The sequence below is a fragment of the Ornithorhynchus anatinus genome, chromosome 11 (assembly GCF_004115215.2).
Source record: "Ornithorhynchus anatinus isolate Pmale09 chromosome 11, mOrnAna1.pri.v4, whole genome shotgun sequence".
In the NCBI taxonomy this organism is placed as follows: Eukaryota; Metazoa; Chordata; class Mammalia; order Monotremata; family Ornithorhynchidae; genus Ornithorhynchus; species Ornithorhynchus anatinus.
In genome coordinates this window covers 58,924,232-58,944,877 of record NC_041738.1, presented here as the reverse complement: position 1 = coordinate 58,944,877, position 20,646 = coordinate 58,924,232, and positions in this window count along the sequence as shown.

Here is a 20,646-nt window from a genome sequence, read left to right as displayed (position 1 = left end):
GCAGTCTACCACCTTGCCCCCTCCTACCTCACCTCGTTTCTCTCCTACAACCCAGCCCGCACACTTCGCTCCCTTAATACTACTACTAATAATAATGTTGGTATTTGTTAAGCGCTTCCTATGTGCAGAGCACTGTTCTAAGAGCTGGGGGAGATACAGGGTCATCAGGTTGTCCCACGTGAGACTCACAGTCTTCATCCCCATTTTACAGATGAGGTAACTGAGGCACAGAGAAGTAAAGTGACTTGCCCACGGTCACACAGCTGACAGGTGGCAGAGCCGGGATTCGAACCCATGACCTCTGGCTCCCAAGCCCGGCCTCTTTCTACTGAGCCACGCTGCTTCTCTAGCCTTCTCACTGGGCCTCCATCTCACCCAACTGGCCGCCGACCCCTCGCCCACAATCTGTCTCTGGCCTGGATAGCCCTCCTTCCTCAAACCTGACAGTGATTGACTCTCCTCCCCTTCAAAACCTTATTGAAGGTACGTCTCCTTCAAGAGACCTTCCCAGACTAAGCCTTTCTTTCCTCTTCTCCCACTTCTTTCTGCGTCACTCTGACTTGCTCCCTTGGTTTTTTCCCCCTTCCAGCTCCACAGCTCTTATGTACAATCTGTAATGTCTTTATTTGTACTGATACCTGTTTCCCTCCCTTTAGACTGTAAACTCGTTGTGAGCGGGGAATGTCTCTACTTAACTGTTGTATCTTCTGAGCAGCGTGGCTCAGTGGAAAGAGCACGGACTAGGGAGTCAGAGATCGTGGGTTCAAATCCCGGCTCCGCCGCTTGTCAGCTGGGTGACTTTGGGCAAGTCGCTTAACTTCTCTCTGCCTCAGTTACCTCATCTGCAAAATGGGGATTAAGACTGTGAACCCCATGTGGGACAACCTGATCACCTTGTATCCCCCAGTGCTTAGAACAGTGCTTTGCACATAGTAGGCGCTTAACAAATGCCAACATTATTATTATTATTACTTAGTACAGTGTTCTGCACACAGTAAGCACTCAATAAATATGACTAAACGCATGCTTCAACCTGCTTCAACTTCTCCCTCAGTGGAATCCCTCTCCCATTCCCTCCCTTCCCTCCCCTCCCTTTTTCTCCCTCATTTCCTCTTCCCTCCCCTCCCCTCCTTCAACTCCTCTTCCCTCTCTTCCATTCCCTTCTTTTTTAATGGTATTTTTAAGCGCTTACTATGTGCCAGGCACTGTTCTAAGTCCTGAGGTGGATTCAAGCAAATTGAGTAGGACGCAGTCCAAGTCCCACACGGGGCTCACAGTTGTAATCCCATTTTAAAGATGGGTTAACTGAGGGACAGAGAAGTGAAGTGACTTGGCCGAGGTCACACGGCAGACAAGTGGAGGAGTCGATATTAGAACTCAGGTCCTTCCGGTTCCCAGGCCCGGGATCAAGCCATTAGGCTTCCCTGCTACCCTCCTGACCTGTTCCCCAGCCCAACCTCTGCCCATTACCTAGCCCTGCCTCAACTCCTGCTTCAACCTTGGTCCCAGTCCATCCTGTTTTTCCCTTTCTCTCCCTATTTTAATGATCAGAAAATGGAGGGACACCCGCCACCCCTCAGATGAAACAAAAGCCAACAGGGGCCTACTGATAATCAAACAGTAGTCCTCGAAGAAACCCAAGAAGATTGGCCTCTGGGTTGAGTCTTGTCAAGATCCCCGTTTGGGGATTCTGCAGGCAGACCTCCAGGTACCCCAAGGATCTCGTGGCTTAGTGGAAAGAGCATGGGCTTGGGAGTCAGAGATTGCGGGTTCTAATCCTGGCTCTGCCACTTGTCTGCTGTGTGATCTTGGGCAAGTCACTTAACTTCTCTGTGCCTCAGTTACCTCATCTGTAAAAAATGGGGATTAAAAAATGTGAGGCCCATGTGGGACAATCTGATTATCCTGTATCAACCCCAGCGCTTAGAACGGTGCTTAGCACATAGTAAGCATTTAACAAATACCATTATTATTATTATTATCTAGGTTCAGGCCAGGGAGGAGGAGGGGGACAGCCTTGGGGTGGTGGGTTCCCAGGTGGGGGATATCTGTGAAGTCTGAGGACCTCCAAGGGGGGGAAAGCCTCCTTCCACCTAATCAATCAATAATATTTATTGATCACTTACTCTGTGCAGAGCACCGTACTGAACATTTGGAAGAGTACACTATAACAGAGTCGGTAGACATGTAGCATGGCATAGTGGCAAGAGCACGGGCTTGGAAGTCAGAGGTCATGAGTTCTAATCCCGACTCTGCCACCTGTCAGCTGGGTGACTTTTGGCGATTCACTTAACTTCTCTGTGCCTCATTTACCTCATCTGTATAATGGGGATACATTGATACTGTGAGCCCCATGTGGGGCAACCTGATTACCTTGTATTCATTCATTCATCCAATCTTATTTATTGAGCACTTACTGTGTGCAGAGCACTGAAACTATCCCAGTGCTTAGAATAGTTCTTGGCACAGAGTAAGCACTTGACAAATATCATCGTTATTATTATGTTTCTGGCCCTCAAGGATCTTACAGCTTAGAGGGAGAGACACTCATTAAAATAAAATATGTTTATGTATATAAGTGCTATGGGGCTGAGTGTGGGTGAATAAAGGGCGCAAATCCAAGTGCAAGGGCGACTCAGAAGGGAGAGGAAGTAGGGGAATGAGAGCTTAGTCGGGGAAGGTCTCTTGGAAATGTGCTTTTAATAAGGCTTTGAAGGTGGGGAGGGGGTTGGTCTGTCGGATATGAAGGGGGAGGGAGTTCCAGGCCAAAGGGAGGACGTGGGAGAGAGAGATTTTATCGAGCAAAAGCTCCTCACTCTTGGCTTCGAAGCTCTCCATCAACTTGCCCCTCCTTACTTCACCTCCCTTCTCTCCTTCTCCATCGCAGCCCACACACTCCACTCCTCTGGTGCCGCTAACCTTCTCACTGGACCTCGTTCTCGCCCGTCCCACCATCGACCCCTGGCCCGCGTCCTACCTCTGGCCTGGAACGCCCTCCCTCCTCAAATCCGCCAAACTAGCACACTTCCCCCCTTCAAAGCCCTACTGAGAGCTCACCTCCTCCAGGAGGCCTTTCCCGACTAAGCCCCCCTTTTACTCTGCTCCCCTCCCCTCCCCATCACCCCGACTCGCTCCCTTTGCTCTACCCCCCTCCCCGCCTCACAGCACTTGTGTATATATGTACATATCTTTAATGATAATTCTATTCATTTTTATTAATGGTGTGCATATATCTATAATTCTATTTATTTATAATGATGTTACTGATGCCAGTTTACTGGTTTTGATGTCTGTCTCCCCCTGTCTAGATTGTGAGCCCGTTGTGGGCGGGGATTGTCTCTCTCTACTGCTGAACTGTACTTCCCAAGTGCTTAGTACAGAGCGCTTAGTACACAGTAGGGCAGAGCATGGATCAGATGACTTTTGGGGGTCACCCCGATCTCTGCTGAGCTGGGCCTGGTGGATGTACCAGAATCTGGAGTTCGCACAGGACGAGGCCATGCAAATTGCAAATTTGACTCCACGTTCTGGTCAGTCTCCAATCCTCCTTCCTCTCTCCACCCTCGCCTCATAATCTTCCCTGTACCCGCCTCTAACACCGGTGGTTTCCCATACCCAGAGGGGGGGTCTACCCAGGTGCAGTGGCTCCATTCCCCTCTCCCCAGTCTTTAATTCCTTTCCTCGGACAGTCCAATCAATCCATCGGGGGTATTTATTGAACGCTTACCGTGTGCAAAGCTCCGCAAAAAGTGCCTGGAAGAGAACAACGCCACAGATTTGGTCTGCCCAGGGAGAAACAGATATTAAAATAAATTACAGATAGGGGAAAGGATAAACTATAAGGATATGGATTTGAGTGCTGTAGGGCTGGGTGTGAGGTGAATATCAAGTGCTTTGAGATGTTTAGATTCAAGACATAGGCAACGCAGAAGGGAGGGCAAATAGGGGAAATGAGGAGTTAGGTGAAACAGCATGGCTTGGAAGTCAGAGATGTGGGTTCTAATCCCGACCCTTCCACTTGTCTGCTTTGTGACCTTGGGCAAGTCACTTAACTTCCCTGTGACTCAGTTACCTCACCTGTAAAATGGGGATTAAGACTGTGAGCCCTAAGTGGGACAGGGACTATGCCGACCCGTTTATCTCATGTCTACCCCAGGGCTTAGTACAGTGTCTGGCACATAGGAAGTGCTTAACAAATATCGTAATTATTATTATTAGAGACTTTCTTAGAAGAGATGTTATTTTAAGGGGGCTTTGAAAGTGGGGAGAGTGGAGGTCTGACAGATATGAAGGCAGAGAAAGTTCCGGGCCAAAGGGAGGATATGGGCGAGGGGTCTTCGGCGGGATGGGCGAGATTGAGATACACTGAGCAGGTTGGCATTAGAGGAGTGAAGTGTGCGGGCTGGGCTGTAGTAGAAAATCAATGAGGTAAGGTAGGAAGCAGCGTGGTTTAATGGATAGAGCATGGGCCTGGGATTCAGAAGGTCATGGGTTCTAATCCCAGATCCGCCACGTGTCTGGTGTGTGATCTGGGCAAGTCACTTCACTTCTCTGGGCCTCAGTTCCCTCATCTGTAAAATGGGGATTAAAAGTGTGAGCCCCACATGGGACAGGGACTGCATCCAAACCTACTAACTCGGATCTATCCCATTACTTTGAACAGTGCTTGGCACATAGTAAGTGCTAAACAAATGCCGTAATTATTATTAGGGAGGGGGTGAGCTGATTGAGGGCTTTAAAGTCAACGGTAAGGGGTTTCGTAAGATGTGGAAGTGGATCAGTAACCACTGGGGTTTTTGAGGAGGGGAAGATAGGCTTGAACGGGTTTTTTTTGAAAAATGATCCAGTCAGCAGGGTGAAATAAGACTTGAGTGAGAATATAGCCCCCTGAGCCTCAGAGTGGCTTACTGAGGGACTCAAGGTCACACAGCTGGGTCCGACACAGTTAGGATTGGACCCTCAGCCGGGTGGCCCTGTCTGCCTCTTTGAACCCTTGGTCAATAGTGGGAGGGAGGTGAGGAGGGAAGAAAGGAAGAGAAGGAGGGAGGGATGTTTGGATGTGTATGTATGTGTGTGTTGGGGGGCGGAGGGAGAGCGGGGGGATCCACACTGCTGCCTGCGGGGCCATCTGAAATCCCCCACTTCCTGCCTACATCATCCCCTATTCCCGGCCTCCCTCTCTCCCATCCCAAGGATCCAGTGTCAGAGGCAGGAAGCAGTCGTCCTGACCTTCCTCTCAGCGGCCTCCCCGGGCTCTGCTGGCCATTTGGCTCCTGTCCTGGATCTTGCTGAGGGTCGGACAGGCAAGGTCGGGCAGGCACATTAGACTCCACGTTCTGGTCTGTCTCAAATCCCGCTCCTGAGAAGTAGCGTGGGCTAGTGGATAAAGCACAGGCCTGGGAGTCAGAAGGACCTGGGTTCTAATCTCGGCTCTGCCTCTTGTCAGCTACGTGACCTTGGACAGGTCACTTAACTCCCCTTTGCCTCAGTTACCACATCTGTAAAATGGGGATTAAGACGGTGAGCTCCATGTGGGACAGGGACTCCGTCCCACTTGATTACCCTGTATCTACCCAGCACTTGGAACGGTGCTCGACGCATAGTAAGTGTTTAACATTCATTCATTCAATTTATTCACTCATACCATCATCATCATCTGAGGGGATGGCGGGGGGGGGGGGGGGGGCCCCTGGGCGGTAGGTCCTCCTTCCCTTCCCTCCCAGGTGAGTTCTGACAGGCCAGTAGGCCTGTTCGCTGGGAAGGGGATCGGCTTCGTGGAACTCCACAGTGATTATGCGCCTCTGAAAGTTGTCAGAGGTGGCTGCTTTGCCCAATTGCAGGAGGAGAAGCCGAGGCCCAGAGAGGTTAAGGGAAAGCCCAAGGTCACTCGGCGAGGCGGATCTGTAACTAGAACTCCGATCTAATGTCTCCAGGACCTCTTCCTGCTGTCTTCCTCTTTGGCTGCTCACCCCAACTCTCCCTCCACATGAGAGGACCGGGGTCCTGCTGATGAGACTGGCCCCCTGAAAATCATGTGGACCCCCAGGGTGCTGAATCCACCTTCCTACCTCCCAACCTCCACCATCCCCACCCTGGCCTTAACCGGGAGAGCTAGGGAAAGCAGTATCGGCTTAGAGGAGAGAGCACAGGCCTGGAAGTCAGAGGTCCTGGATTCTAATCCTGGCTCTGCTACTAGTCTGCTGTGTGACCTAGGGCAGGTCGCTTCAGTTCTCTTTACCTCAGTTTCCATTTCTGTAAAATGGAGTTTTGTTGCCTGTTCTCCGTTCTCCTTGAACTGTGAGCCCCATGTGGGACAGGGGACTGTGTCTGGCCTGATGACGCTTGTATCGCCCCCAGCGCTTAGTACAGTGTCTGGCACGTAGTAAGCACTTGACAAATACAATTATTATTATTTACTCGCCCTTAGAATAGATCTTGGGGGATAATAATCGCTTAACGAGTACCGTAATTTTTAACTCAGTCTGTAACCAGAGAGATAGCCTAATTAGTCCTCTGTGAAAACATAACCTCTTACCCAATGTCCATCTCTTGGGGAGGGGCAGGCTACCCGTGATGGACACACTGACAGATCCAATCACCCTAATAAATCCCATCTGAATCCCCCCCGAACCCTTTCCCAGACCTCAGCAGGGCCAAGGGGGCCGGCAGTCTGCTTCCCAGATCCCAGTCCCCAACCCACCCTCTGCCCTCTGACATCCGGGGCCAGCCCCGGTCAAGGAGGGGGTGGGGGCGGGGAACCGAGCGGACGCCCAGAGCTGCTGAGGCCTCCGGCAGGACGGTCGTGGGAAGGGGAATCTGAGCCACGGCAGGGTGGACCGGAGGTCACGGGGCTGGGGTTCTCGCCCACCACCACGCTGTGTGGCCTCGGGAAAATCGCTTAACCTCTCTGGGCCTCCCCAGCTGTAACCCGAGCAGCCCTGGGCCTGGGTCTGGCGGCCCCCTAGCGCTGCATGGCTCCACGTGCTGCTGCGGGGGTTCCGGGTGGTGCCGAGGAGCTGCATGCTGCTTTGGGCTGGGATGGTGGAGAGCTGCATGGGGCTGAATGCAACTGTCCGCTGTACGCTGTGTGGGGGGGGGGCTGTGGTTCATTCATTCATTCAACACATTCATTCAATCTTATTTATCGAGCCCTTACTTTGTGCAGACCACTGTACTAAGCGCGATTGGAAAGTACAACACAGATATAGAGACAATCCCTGCCCACAACTGGCTTACAGTCTGAAGTGGGGGAGACAACATCAAACAAGTAACAGGCATCAATATAAATAAGTAGAATTATAGCTATAAACATATATACGTAGTTTTGTGGAGCGGTGAGAAGGGGGAAGAGCAAAGAGCGAGTCGAGGTGATACGGAAGGGAGGGGGAGCCGAGGAAAGGGGGCTTAGTCTGGGGTCTGGTGCTGCATGGTGGGGTGGGCTGTTGAATGCTGCCCCACCCCCTGGCATCTCCACCGGCTTCTCCCCTGGCTTCCAGACCCACTTCCCCGGTGCTGGTGGTCTGGGGTTCCAGGAGAGTAGGAGGGGACCGCGGGGCTGAGCTGGGAGTGGGGGACAGTAAGGTGGAGGGGAGGAGCGGGGGGCACTGAGAAGAGAGGGGAGGGGCTGAAATGCTGTGGGGTAGGACAGGGCGTGGGGCAGGGGTTACTGGGGCAGAGGGATGGGGCTTGGGGGCACTGAGGGGAGAAAGGTAGGGGCTGGAGCGCTGAGGGAGAGGGGAAGAGGCTGGGAGCACTGGAGGGAGAGGGGCAGGGGTTGGGTCACTGCAGGGAGAGGGCCAGGGGGCACTGGGAGAGAGGGGAAGGGGACAGGGGGAGAGGGAACGTTGGCTGGTTGCACTGGGGGGGAGAGGGGCAGGGACTGGGGCACTAGGGGGAGATGGGGAGGGGAAGGGGCCACTGAGGGAGAGGGGAAGGGGCGAGGGCATTGGGGAGAGAGTGGCGGGGGCATTGGGAAGAGAGGGGCAGGGGCTGGGGCACTGGGGTTTTTTTTGCTAGTTCCATGAAAGGTACAAATTATAACCAACCTCAAATGAGCATGAATTTACAACCAATGTGCTGGCACCTACTCACACACAACACACACTCATACAGGCACAGACCCATTCAAACACACAACCACACAATCACATCCACCCAAATACCCACCTTCGAAAGCAGCGTGGCCTAGTGGAAAGAACCCGGGCTTGAAGTAAGAGGACCTGGGTCCTAATCCCACTCTCCCAAATGCCTGCTGTGTGACCTTGGGCAAGTCGTTTCCCTTCCTCTGTGCCTCAGTGACCTCATCTGTAAAATGAGGATTAAGACCGTGAGCCCCATGAGGGACAACCTGATTACCTTGTGTCTACCCCGGCGCTGAGAAGAATGCTTGGCACATAGTAAGCGCTTAACAAATACCATATAAGTGAACAAATATTCACACAAACGTACACGCATACACCCAGAAACATGCGCACGCCCACACACCCAAGTTTCCATTTGCACATATGTAACACCTCAAATCTCCTCATATAATTATAACCTTTATCACACCTACAATAATATGATAATGATTATATAGTTGTAATAATTTTTAGAGTGGTGTATGTTTAGTGCTTCCTCTGTGCCAAGCACTCTGCTAAGTGCAGGGGGAGATACAAGGTAATCAGGTCTCTGGACTGTAAATTCGTTGGGGGCAGGGAATGCATCTGATTATGGCTCTATTGTACTCTCCCAAGTGCTTAGTACAGTGCTCTGCACACACTAAGTGCTCAGTAAATTTGACTGAATGAATCATAAGCGCATACACCTCAGAATACCCATGCAAATATGTGTACTTACACAAAACACACACATCATCACACACCCAGAGCCAGGGGCTGTGTACCAGATGTTGGAAACTTAATTCCTTCCTTGGGCATACTGTTCCCCTTTCCCTTTCCTCCCCCAGGGTGTCTCCCCCCTCCCACAGCCCCAGAACCGGCCCTGAACCCCCCAACCCCTGCCACACACCTCCCCCACTCACTGCTATTTATTTACATTCTTTCCTCGCCTCACTGAGCACGAGTCAGCCCTGAGCCACCCTGAGCCAATCCTCTGTTGGGGGCCTCCTCAGTCCCCTTCCTCTACGCCCTCCCCATCCCCTGCCTCACTCTCTCTTGCTGAAATCACCAGGGTTTGACCCATTTCAGAGTCACCCCTGAAGTAACAATAATGATAACGATAATAACTGTGGTGTTTGCCGAGTGCTTATTGCGTGCCAGGCACCGTACTGAGCACTAGGTGGGAATCCAAGCAAATCGGGTTCATTCATTCATTCAATCGTACCTATCGAGTGGTTACCGAGGCAGAGCACCGTACTAAGCGCTTGGAAGGGTACGGTACAACAGTGAACAGACACAGTCCCTGTCCCACCTGAGGCTCCCAGTCTTAATCCCCAGTTTACAGATGATGGAACAGTAGCATGGAGAAGTAACTGAGGCACAGAGAAGTGAAGTGACTTGCTCAAAGTCACACAGCTGGCAAGTGGAGGAGCAGGGATTAGAACCTGCATCCTCTGACTCTCAAGCCCGGGCTCTTTCCACTACGCCACGAGGCATCCCCTTTCCTCTTCTCCCACTCCCTTTTGCATCTCCCTGACTTGGTCCCTTTGTTCTTCCCCCCACCCAACCCCACCCCACTTACGTCCATATCTGTCATTTATTTATTTGTATTGTTTTCTGTCTCCCCCCTCTAGACTGTCAGCTCGTTGCAGTCAGGGAATGTGTCTATCGTTGCACTGTGCTCTCCCAAGCGCTTAGTACAGTGCTCTGCACACAGTAAGCGTTCAATAAACACAATTGAATGAATGAACGATGTGCTGGTATCCCACCCCAGCGTTTAGTGATAGAGAAGCGGCGTGGCTCAGTGGAAAAAGCACGGGCTTTGGAGTCAGAGATCATGGGTTCGAATCCCGGCTCTGCCCCTTGTCAGCTGTGTGACTTTGGGCAAGTCACTTACCTTCTCTGTGCCTCCGTTACCTCATCTGTAAAATGGGGATTAACACTCTGAGCCCCACGTGGGACAACCTGATTCCCTTGTGTCTACCCCAGCGTTTAGAACAGTGCTCTGCACATAGTAAGCGCTTAACAAATACCAACGTAGTAAGCACTTAACAAATACCACAATTATTATTATTATTATTATGCAAGGTGGTCAGGTTGGACACAGTCCCTGTCCCACCTGGGGCTCAAAGCCTTAATCCCCGTTTTGCAGATGAGGTCACTGAGGCCCAGAGAGCGGTTGAGTGATAGAAAGGTGGGGGACTGAGAAGCGGAGAAATAGCCAGGCTCAGTTGTATCCGCCCCAGTGCTTAGTACAGGGTCTGGCATATAGTAACAAATACCACACCACTTTCCTGAGAGGCAGCCTAGGTCCTGATCCCGGACCCCCGACAGAGAGAGGAGAGCCTGTCCCTCTACCCTTCCCCAGCCCCCTCCTTCGCCCCCAGCTCGGCCCTGGCCTCTTCGGGCCTTTCATCAGCCGCAGAGGCCCCTGGCACCCCCGACTTCTGAGGCTCCCGCCTCCTGTCTTCCGAGGCAGGGTGACTCCCCTCTCCTCCCACCCCAGGGGATCCTGGGGTCCGAGCGGAGCCGGAGTCCCCGCCGGCTGACTCACGGACCGGACGTTCCCCGGCCCCACAAAGGCCGGGCTTGTTCTCTCCGCTCCGCGGCCGCTTGGACGGGCATCCTTCCCTTCCCTCCCCCATGTCACACGTCCACCCGGGCACTACCCGCCCCCGGCTCTGGGCTCCGGCCCGCCCGGATCAGAGTTCAGGGCCCTGCCGCGCCGTCGTCTTGGGCCTCTGCCCCAGAGGGGAAGAGCGTGGCTGCTGCCTGAGAAGGGGCACCGTGTCCGGGGTCTCTTTATTCATTAGGAGAAGCAGCCTGGCCCAGTGGATAGAACCCGGGCCTGGGAAGTCAGAAGGTCATGGGTTCTAATCCCGGCTCCGCCACTCGTCTTGCTGTGGGAACTCCGGCAAGTCGCATCGCTTCTCTGGGCCTCAGTTGCCTCATCTGGAAAATGGGGATAGAGACCGTGAGCCCCATGTGGGACAGGGACTGTATCCAATCCGATTTGCTTGTATCTACCACAGCGCTTAGTACAGTGCCTGGCACGTAGTAAATGCTTAGCAAATACCATTATTATTATTATTGTACTGTACTAAACGCTGGGGTGGATACAAGCAAATCGAGACGGACACTAGTCCCTGTCCCATGTGGGGCTCACAGTCTTGGTCCCAATTTTACATATGAGGTAACTGAGGCACAGAGAAGTAAAGTGACTTGCCCAAGATCACATAGCCGGCAAGTGGCAGAGTCGGGATTTGAACCCATGACCTTCCGACTCCCGCGCCCGTGCTCTATCCATTATTCCATGCTGCTTCTATGGAGCCACCAGTGCCTGAAGCATGGACCCGGTGGACCTCTGGGCGCTGACCAGTGGACCGGACTTCTTCCCGAAGAAGAGCACTGCACTGGATACCTGCTGAGTGCACAGCAATGTAACTGGGCCCTGCTTGGCAAAGAGCACTGTACTGAACACCCGCAGGGGGTGGAAATGCTTATTATTATTATTATTGCTTATTACTTGCTTGCTGGCTGCAGAGCCTGTACTGGGCCCTGGTTAAGTGCAGAGCCCTGAACTGGGCCCTCGCTCGCTGCTCTGTGCCAAACAGGAGTCCAGTAGAGTGCTCTGCACCCAGTAACTGCCCATTACAGTGCTCTGCCCTTGCAGTAAGTCAACTAGTATAGCATTCTACAACCAGCACTCGCCCAGTACAGTACTCTCTGCCAAGCAGGTGGCCAGTACAGCGCTCTGCACCCAGGAGGCAACTAGTACAGCATTCCACCCTCTGCAGGGGTTCAGTATAGTGATTGGCACCCAGGAGAGGCCCAGTATAGTGTCCTGCACCCAGCAGGCAACTTATACAACATTCCAGATGGTCCCTGCTGGGTCCACTAAGGGACAGACAGGGAGAATCAGGGTGTTGGATGGTCTGTGTTAGGTGACTCGGGGAGAATCAGGGGTGGAGAGGGGAGAATCAGGGATTTTGGCTGGACTGAGCTGGTCACTGGGGGAGAGTCGGGGGTGGAGAGGGGAGGGTCAGGGGTTTTGGGTGGTCCGTGCTGGACACTGCAGGAGAGTCAGGGATGGAGAGGGGAGAGTCAAAGGTGTCCGATTGTCCATGCTGGGTCACTGGGGGGAGAGTCTGCAGCCCCCACTCCACAGTCCACAGTTCCCACCTCCATCCACTGTCCCCATGGCCCCCGTATCTGCCCGGAATAGTTCTGTTGGGGTCATCTGGGGGAGGGCAGCACTGGGGACGAATTGGCCTAAATAAATGAGCAATTAAGGACGTTCCGGGAAGATCCAAGCCTCCGGCCTCCTCGGGGACGCTCCGATGGTAACCATGGCAACCCGGCCGAGCCCCGCTGGAGCAGGAGAAATCAGAAAGCTTTCTGGGCCCGGGCAGAACCGGGGCAGGGTGTGCTGGTCCGTCCGGAGAGTCGCTGCCCGGTGGTGGAAGGCCACGACAGGGGACAGGATGGTCAACGTAACCCTGGGGTCCAGGTCTGGGGTGAAGGAGCCAGTGTCCCCAGATTTCAGGCCTAGAGGTGATGGGGCCGGCGTCCCCAGGTTCCAGCTGTGGGGACAATGGGGTCGGTGTCTCCAGCTTCCAGATCTGGGGGTGTCCCCATTTCCTGGCTGTGGGGCGATGGGTACAGGGTCCCCAGGACCCAGCTCTTGATCACACCCCCCTTCCTGCCACAACTCCCTCCCCACTTCTTATAATAATAATAATCATCATCTTGATATTTATTAAGCTCTTACTATGTGCCAAGCACTGTTCTAACGCTGGAGTAGATACAAGGTTATCAGGTTGGCCCACGTGGGGCTCACACTTTTAATCCCCATATTACAGATGAGGTAACTGAGCACAGAGAAGTTTAGTGCCTTACCCAAGGTCACACAGCAGACAAGTGGCGGAGCCGGGATTAGAAGCCACGTCCTCTGACTCCCCAAGCCCGGGCTCTTTCCACTGAGCCACGCTGCTTCTCTATCCGACAGAACACCACTCTCCCCATCTTCAAAGCCCTTCTGAAATCACACCTCCTCCGGGAGGTCTTCCCTGACTAAATCTCTTTCTCATAAACCACCCGCTATTTTCCCCCCGATCCGCCACTTTGGCACTTTTGTGCCACCTAAACACTCAAATTACCACCCCTCCCGAAGCACTTATGTCCGTGTCTTTATGTTCCCCTATTCCTCTAGCCTCTAATTAGATTAGACTGTAAGCCCGTCGATTAGACTGTAAGCCCGTCAAACGGCAGGGACTGTCTCTATCTGTTGCCGACTTGTTCATTCCAAGCGCTTAGTACAGTGCTCTGCACATAGCTCTCCACATAGTAAGCGCTCAATAAATACTATTGAATAATGCATTTTAGTGTCTGTCTCCCCCATGGGACTGTATGCTCCTTGAGGGCCAGGATCGAGCCACTAACTCAACTGTATCCTCCCAGGCCCTCAGTCAAGCACCCTGCACTCGATAGACTGTGTGACCTTGGACAAGCCACTTCACTTCTCTGTGCCTCAGTTCCCTCATCTGTAAAATGGGGATTAAACTGGGAGCCCCACTTGGGTCAACCTGATTACCCTGTATCTACCCCCGTGCTTAGAACAGGCACATAGTAAGCGCTTAACAAATACCATATTAATAATAATAATAATAATAATAATAGACTGTAAGCTCCTGGTTGGCGGGGTTCATGTCTACCTACTTTATTGCATTGTACTCCTCTGAGCACTTAGTACAGTGTTCTACAGTCAGGCAGTAGTATTTATTGAACGCTTACTGTGTGCAGAGCACTGTTCTAAGCGCTTGGGAGAGCAAAATCTAATAGTAATAACAGATTCAGTCCCTGCCCACAAAAAGCTTACAGTCTAGAGGGGGAGAAAGACCATTCATATAAATAAATGACAGATAAATATATCAGTGCTGTGGGGCTGGGAGGAGGGATGAAATAAAAAGAGCAAGTCAGGGTGACATAAAATTACCCCCTCCTATCTCACTTCACTGTTCTCCCACTACAGTCCAGCCTGCCAGCCTTACTTAGGGAAGACCTCTTGGAGGTGATGTGATTTTAAATAAGGCTTTGAAGGTGTGAGAGTAGGCACTCTGTACATAAAAATGATGGCATTCGTTAAAACATTTACTATATGCCAGGCACTGTACCAAGTGGCGGGGGTGGAATACAAGCAAATCAGGTTGGATACAGTCCCTGCCCAACATGGGGCTCACAGTCTTAATCCCCATTTTACAGATGAAGTAACTGAGCACAGAGAAGTACAGTGACTTGTCCAAGGTCATGCAGCAGACAAGTGGCAGAGCCGGGATTAGAACCCATGACCTCCTGACTCCCAGGCCCGGGCTCTTCTACTAGGCCATGCTGCTTCCACATACAATTGAGGATGGTGAGACCGTAAGCTCGTTGTGGCGGGGCAATGTGTCTGTTACTGCTGTATTGTTTCTCCCAAGAGAAGCAGGTGGCTAAGAGAAGCAGCGTGGCTCAGTGGAAAGAGCCCGGGCTTTGGAGTCAGAGGTCATGAGTTCAAATCCCGCCTCTGCCACTTGCCAGCTGTGTGACTGTGGGCAAGTCGCTTCACTTCTCTGTGCCTCAGTTATCTCATCTGTAAAATGGGGATGAAGACTGTGAGCCCCACGTGGGACAACCTGATTCCCCTGTGTCTACCCCAGCGCTTAGAACAGTGCTCTGCACTTAGTAAGCGCTTAACAAATACCAACATCATCAAGCGCTTAGTACAGTGCCCTGCACAGAGTAAGCGATCAATAAATACGAGTGGATGAACGAATGCTGCTGCTGATGACGATGACGATTTCCCCTTCTGTCTGTTCCACAGACGGACAACAGAAGGCAATATCAGTCAGTCAATCAATCAATCAATCAATCAAGAATCAGGGTCGGGGTGGAGAGGGGCAGGTGGGGCGGTGAGCAAGCCTGGAGGGGGGGGTCAAAGAGGACTGTAAGCAAGTTGTGGGCAGGTGTTTATTGTTCTCTTGTACTCTCCCAAGTGCTTAGTACAGTGTTCTGCACACAGTAAGGGCTCAATAAGTATGATTGAATGGACGAATGAATGAATGAATGGGTGGATGAGGAGGATGAGGAGCGGGAGGTGATGGTGGGGCAAGTAGGGGCAGATGGGGAGGGAGGGTGAGGAGGGTTGCGGAGTTGGGGCGGGCAGGCCGGGCTGAGCGGGCCGGGGAGGATGCTGCCTGGTTTCCTCCTCCTTCCTGTAACGGCCGACGAGGGGTTGGGTTGGGAGCGCGCCCCCCCCGTCTCACGCCCCCAGCCCCCCGCCGGCCCCCGAGGACGGAGGTTGATAAATATAACATGAGGGCGGGGCGAAGGCATCGATCGAAAACCCTCTTGGCAAGGGCTGACTCGGTCTCTTCTCCTTAATGGAGCCCTTGCCTTCAGGGCCTAGCTGCCCGGGGGGTTTGGGGGGGACCCCCTGCCCAGTAATTAGCTTTGCTTCTGCTCCTACAAGTGCTGCTCTTCTGCTGAGGCTGCTGAGGATATTCAGGGCCTTGGTTGAAGCACCCCTGCTCATCACTAAGAAGCAGTGTGGCTTAATGGGTAGAGCACAGGCCCGGACGTCAGAAAGTCATGGGTTCTTGTCCCGGCTCCGCCATTTGTCTGCTGTGTGACCCTGGGCAAATCGCTTCACTTCTCTGAGCCTCAGTTCCCTCCTCTGGAAAATGGGGATTGAGACTGTGAGCCCCACGTGGGACAGAGACTGCGTCCAACCCTATTTGCTTGTACCTTCCCCGGCGCTTAGCACAGTGCCTGGCCCAAAGTAAGTGTTTAACAAATACTGTAATTATTATTATCATTCATTCAATCGTATTTATTGAACACTTACTGTAGGCAAAGCCCTGCATTAAGCGATGGCAGTTTCACGAGGGCTTTGATGGCCAACTTCATCCTCTGCCACCTTCCCTTAGGTCTCTCAGCAGCCCCTGGAGTGAGCCAGAGGACTCAGAGAAGACCCCCTCCCACAGACACACGGCACAAGCTCCGAGCTTCCCTGGGTGGGAGGGAAGGAGGCCCGGAGCTCTCACTGCTTCTGAGCGAGAGAACTGCTAAGTGCTAAGAACCCATGACCTCTGACTCCCAAGCCCGTGCTCTTTCCACTATGCCACACTGCTTCACATGGGGATTAAGACTGAGATCCCCATGTGGGCCAGGGACTGTGTCCAACCTGATAACTTCGTATCTACCTCAGCGCTTAGAACAGTGCCTGGAACACAGTAAGCACTTAATAAATACCTTAAAAACAAAACAAACTGACTGCTTACCAATCAGTCAATCAGTCGTATTTATTGAGCACTTGCTTTGTGCAGAGCACTATACTATTCATTCATTCATTCAATCGTATTTATTGAGCGCTTACTGTGTGCAGAGCGCTGTACTAAGCATTTGGAAGGTACATACAGGAATAGAGATGATCCCTGCTCACAGTGGGCTTAGTCTAGAGGCACTTGGGAGGGTACAACCCAACAATATAACAAACACATTCCCTGCCAGTGAGCTCACAGTCTAGAGGGGGAGACAGACGTCGATATAAGTAAATAAATTACAGATATTTACATAAGTGCTGTGGGGCTGAGGGAAAGGTGAAATAAAGGGAGTAAATCAGAGCTACGCAGAAGGGAGTGGGAGAAGAAGAAAGGAGGGCTTAGTCAGGGAAGGCGTCATGGAGGAGATGGGTCTTCAATAAGGTTTTGAAGGTGGGGAGAGTCACTGATGATTACGAAGAGGGAGGGCGTTCCAGGCCAGAGGCGGGACGTGGGAAAGAGGTCAGCAGTGAGATAGACGAGATCAAACTACAGTGAGTAAGTTGGCATTAGAGAAACAAAGAATGTGGACTGGATTGTTACCATGTGCAGAGCACTGTACTGAGGCGTTTGGGAGAGAATGTGTCGGAAGTGTCCGTACATGCATTCTGGAAAAGCGTGAACAGGTTGGAGAAGCATACAACTGGTAAAAGCAGAAAGAAATGGGGAAAATGAATAAAATGAGTCAATGAAAAACATTGCTTGTGGGTGCTAAGGGTGGTTGGTGGGATAACAAGAGGGGGATTAGCAGGGAAAATGCCTTCTGGAGAAGGTTGCTTAAGAGGAGGAAGGGCTTTGAAGTCACAGAGGGGTTTGAAGGGAAATGGAGTCCAGATAGGTGTTAAGGGAATGAAACAAGGTACGATGAATAAACTATCTTGAGAGGAACAAAAGAGTGCAAGCTGGGATGTAGTTGGAGAAGGGAACAGACGGGTAGGGAGAGAACAGGTTGGGTGCCTTCAAGCCAATGACTCAGTCATTCTATTTATTGAGCGCTTACCATGTGCAGAGTGCTGTACTAGCTCTTGGGAGAGTCCAATACACATAAGCAGACATATTCCCTGCCCACAATGAGCTTAAAGTCTAGTGGGGGAGGCAGACATTAATAGAAATAAATGAATTCCAATTACGTGCAGAAGTGCTGTGGGCTGGTGGGGGGATGAATTAAGGGAGCAAATCAGGGCGAGGCAGAAGGGAGTGGGGGAAGAGGAAACGAGGGCTTCATCAGGGAAGGCCTCCTGAAGGAGATGGGTCTTCAGTAAGGCTTTGAAGTGGAAGGAATCAGATACCATCGCTCCTCTCCTCAGAATAGAGGACGGGGACTGTCCCTGACCCGATAACCCAGCATTTAGAACAGTGCTTGGTACATAGTAAAAGTTTAACATATAAAACAACAATAAAAATGATAATACAATACAACAGAGTTAGTAGACACAGTCCCTGTCCACAAGGAGCTTACAGTCTAGAAGGGTCTCATTTACACTGTGAGCTCGTCGTTTAGACTGTGAGCCTATTGTTGGGCAGGGATTGTCACTATCTGTTGTCCAATTGTACATTCCAAGAGCTTAGTATAGTGCTCTGCACATAGTAAGCGCTCAATAAATACCGTTGAATGAATGAATGGTATGGAGCCCCTCCCATCCCCATTCTTCCCTCCTTCTCGGAGTTGAGTTAATGAGGTGAACATCCCCTTGATTCTATTTATCGTGATTATGTTGTCTTGTTTTTGTCCATCTGTCTCCCCCGATTAGACTGTGAGCCCGTCACTGGGCAGGGATTGGTCTCTATCCGTTGCCAAATTGTCCATTCCAAAGCGCTTAGTTCCAGTTCACTGCACATAGTAAGCGCTCATAAATATATCAAATTAATGAATGCCCATTCCCGCCCCCACTCCCATCAAGGCCCAGCCCGTCCTCCGCTCTGGACCCCCGCCATTGCCAGGAAAAGGGCCAGGCCCCGGGCCCGGCTGGTAACGTGGGGACTTTATCTGCAAGGGTGAGCCAAGGAGCATTTTCCACTGGCCGGGCCCTGAGAGGGTTAACTAGCGGTGGGAAGGAGGAAGGGAGCTGGGGGGAGGTGGTGGGGGGGAGGGGAAAAGGATGTTTTACCCAGCATTCGCTGCAACTGGCTCCGGAGGCTGAGTGGGGAGGGGTGAATTGGCAGCTGTGACAGGTTTATGAGGTGCCCAACCCCCCCCCCCCTGCCCGCCAGCCTGCCGTGCTGTGGGGCTGGGCTGGGACTTGGACTTTCCTGAGGTTGAGCGGGGGTTGGGCTGGGGCTGGGATGGCTTTTGGGTGGACTAGATCTGGGGCAGGGCTACGGTAGGGCTGGGGCAGATCTGGGTTGGGCTTGGGGTGGCTGGGGTGGAGCTGGAGTAGGAGTAGAATAGCAGCATGACCTAGTGGATAGAGCACCGGCCTGGGAGTCGGAGGGTCATGGGTTCTCCGTCCCGGCTTTGCCGCTTGTCTGCTGTGGTGACCTTGGGCAAGTCGCTTACTTCTCTATGCCTCGGTTCCCTCATCTGTAAAATGAGGATTACGACGGTGAGCCCCATTTGGGACATGGACTGTGTCCAACCCGATTATCTTGTATTTGCCCCAGAGCTTAGAACAGGGCCTGGCACATGGAAGGGCTTAATAATAATGTTGGTATTGTTAAGCGCTTACTATGCGCAGAGCGCTGTTCTAAGCGCTGGGAGGAGATACAGGGTAAATCAGGTCGTCCCACGTGAGGCTCACAGTTAATCCCCATTTTACAGATGAGGTCACTGAGGCACAGAGAAGTTAAGTGACTTGCCCATAGTCACACAGCCGACAAGTGGCAGAGCCGGAAGTCGAACTCATGACCTCTGACTCCGAAGCCCAGGCTCTTTCCATCTGGAGTGGGGCTGGGGTGGATCTTGGGGTAGGTCTGGGGCAAGCACCACCCCCCGCATCAGTGAACTGTATCTCAGAGTCCAAGAGTTCAAGTGGATCAACCCCAATCCCTCCCTCCCCCTCCCCTGTACGGCCTCCCCTTCCCCTGGCTTCCCCTATTCATTCATTTGTTCAATCATATTTATTTGAGCGCTTACTGTGTGCAGAGCACTGTACTAAGCGCTTGGAAAGTACAGTTTGGCAATTTTTCTCTGCTGCCTTCCCATTCCAAACTGCCCTTTCCCAGCCTTTGGACATGTTCAGGGGCACCAGAAGGAAGAGCCCTTCCTTCTCCTCTGCAGAGGACAGTTTAAATTGCCATTTAAGTAGGATTTAGATTGGAGAGCAGGGTGAGGGTGAGGGAGATTTTTGGAAAAGACAACAGTGAAGATCTTTAAGGATAGATAATAAGAATACATAATGATGGTATTGTTAAGCGCTTACTTATGTGCCAAGCCCCCTTCTAAACATTGGGTAGATACAGGGTAATCAGGTTGTCCTTCATGAGGCTCACAGTCTTAATCCCCATTTTACAGATGAGGTAACTGAGGCTCAGAGAAGTGAAGTGACTCGCCCACAGTCACACAGCTGGCAAGTGGCGGAGCCGGGGTTCGAACCCGTGACCTCTGACTCTGAAGCCCGTTCTCTTTCCACTAAGCCGTGCTGTTTCTCGATGAGATGAGACATCTTCTAGATGAGAGAGAGGAGAAAAAAAAGAAAGGAAGAAAGAAAGAAAGAAAAGAAAAATTTAAGAATGGTCCTGCCTCGAGCCAGAGAGTTGGACGAGATGACCCCTTGAGGTGACTTCTGACCCCACTAAGGCAACGGAAAGCTCCCTTCGGGCAGGGGTCATGTCTACCAACTCTATTGGACTTGGTTAACCAAGTGTTTAGGACAGTGCTCTGCACGCAGAAGTCACTCAAATTGATTGGCACCAAGGAGGCCTCAATTTTGACGAGTGGACTGGTAATTGGCACCTGTTCCCTTCATTTGAGAGAAGCAGGATGGCCTACGTGGATAAAGCCAGGGCCTGGGAGTCAGAAGGTCATCGGTTCTAATCTTGGCTCTGCCTTTTGTCTGCTGGGTGACCTTGGGCAAGCCACTTCACTTCTCTGGGCCTCAGTTACCTCATCCGTAAAATGGGGATTAAGACGGGGAGCCCCGTGTGGGGCAGGGGCTGTGTCCAACCCGATTTGCTTGTATTCCCTCAGCACTTAGAACAGCGCCTGGCACTTAAGTAAGGCACTTAAATACCTCAATTATTGTGATTATTAT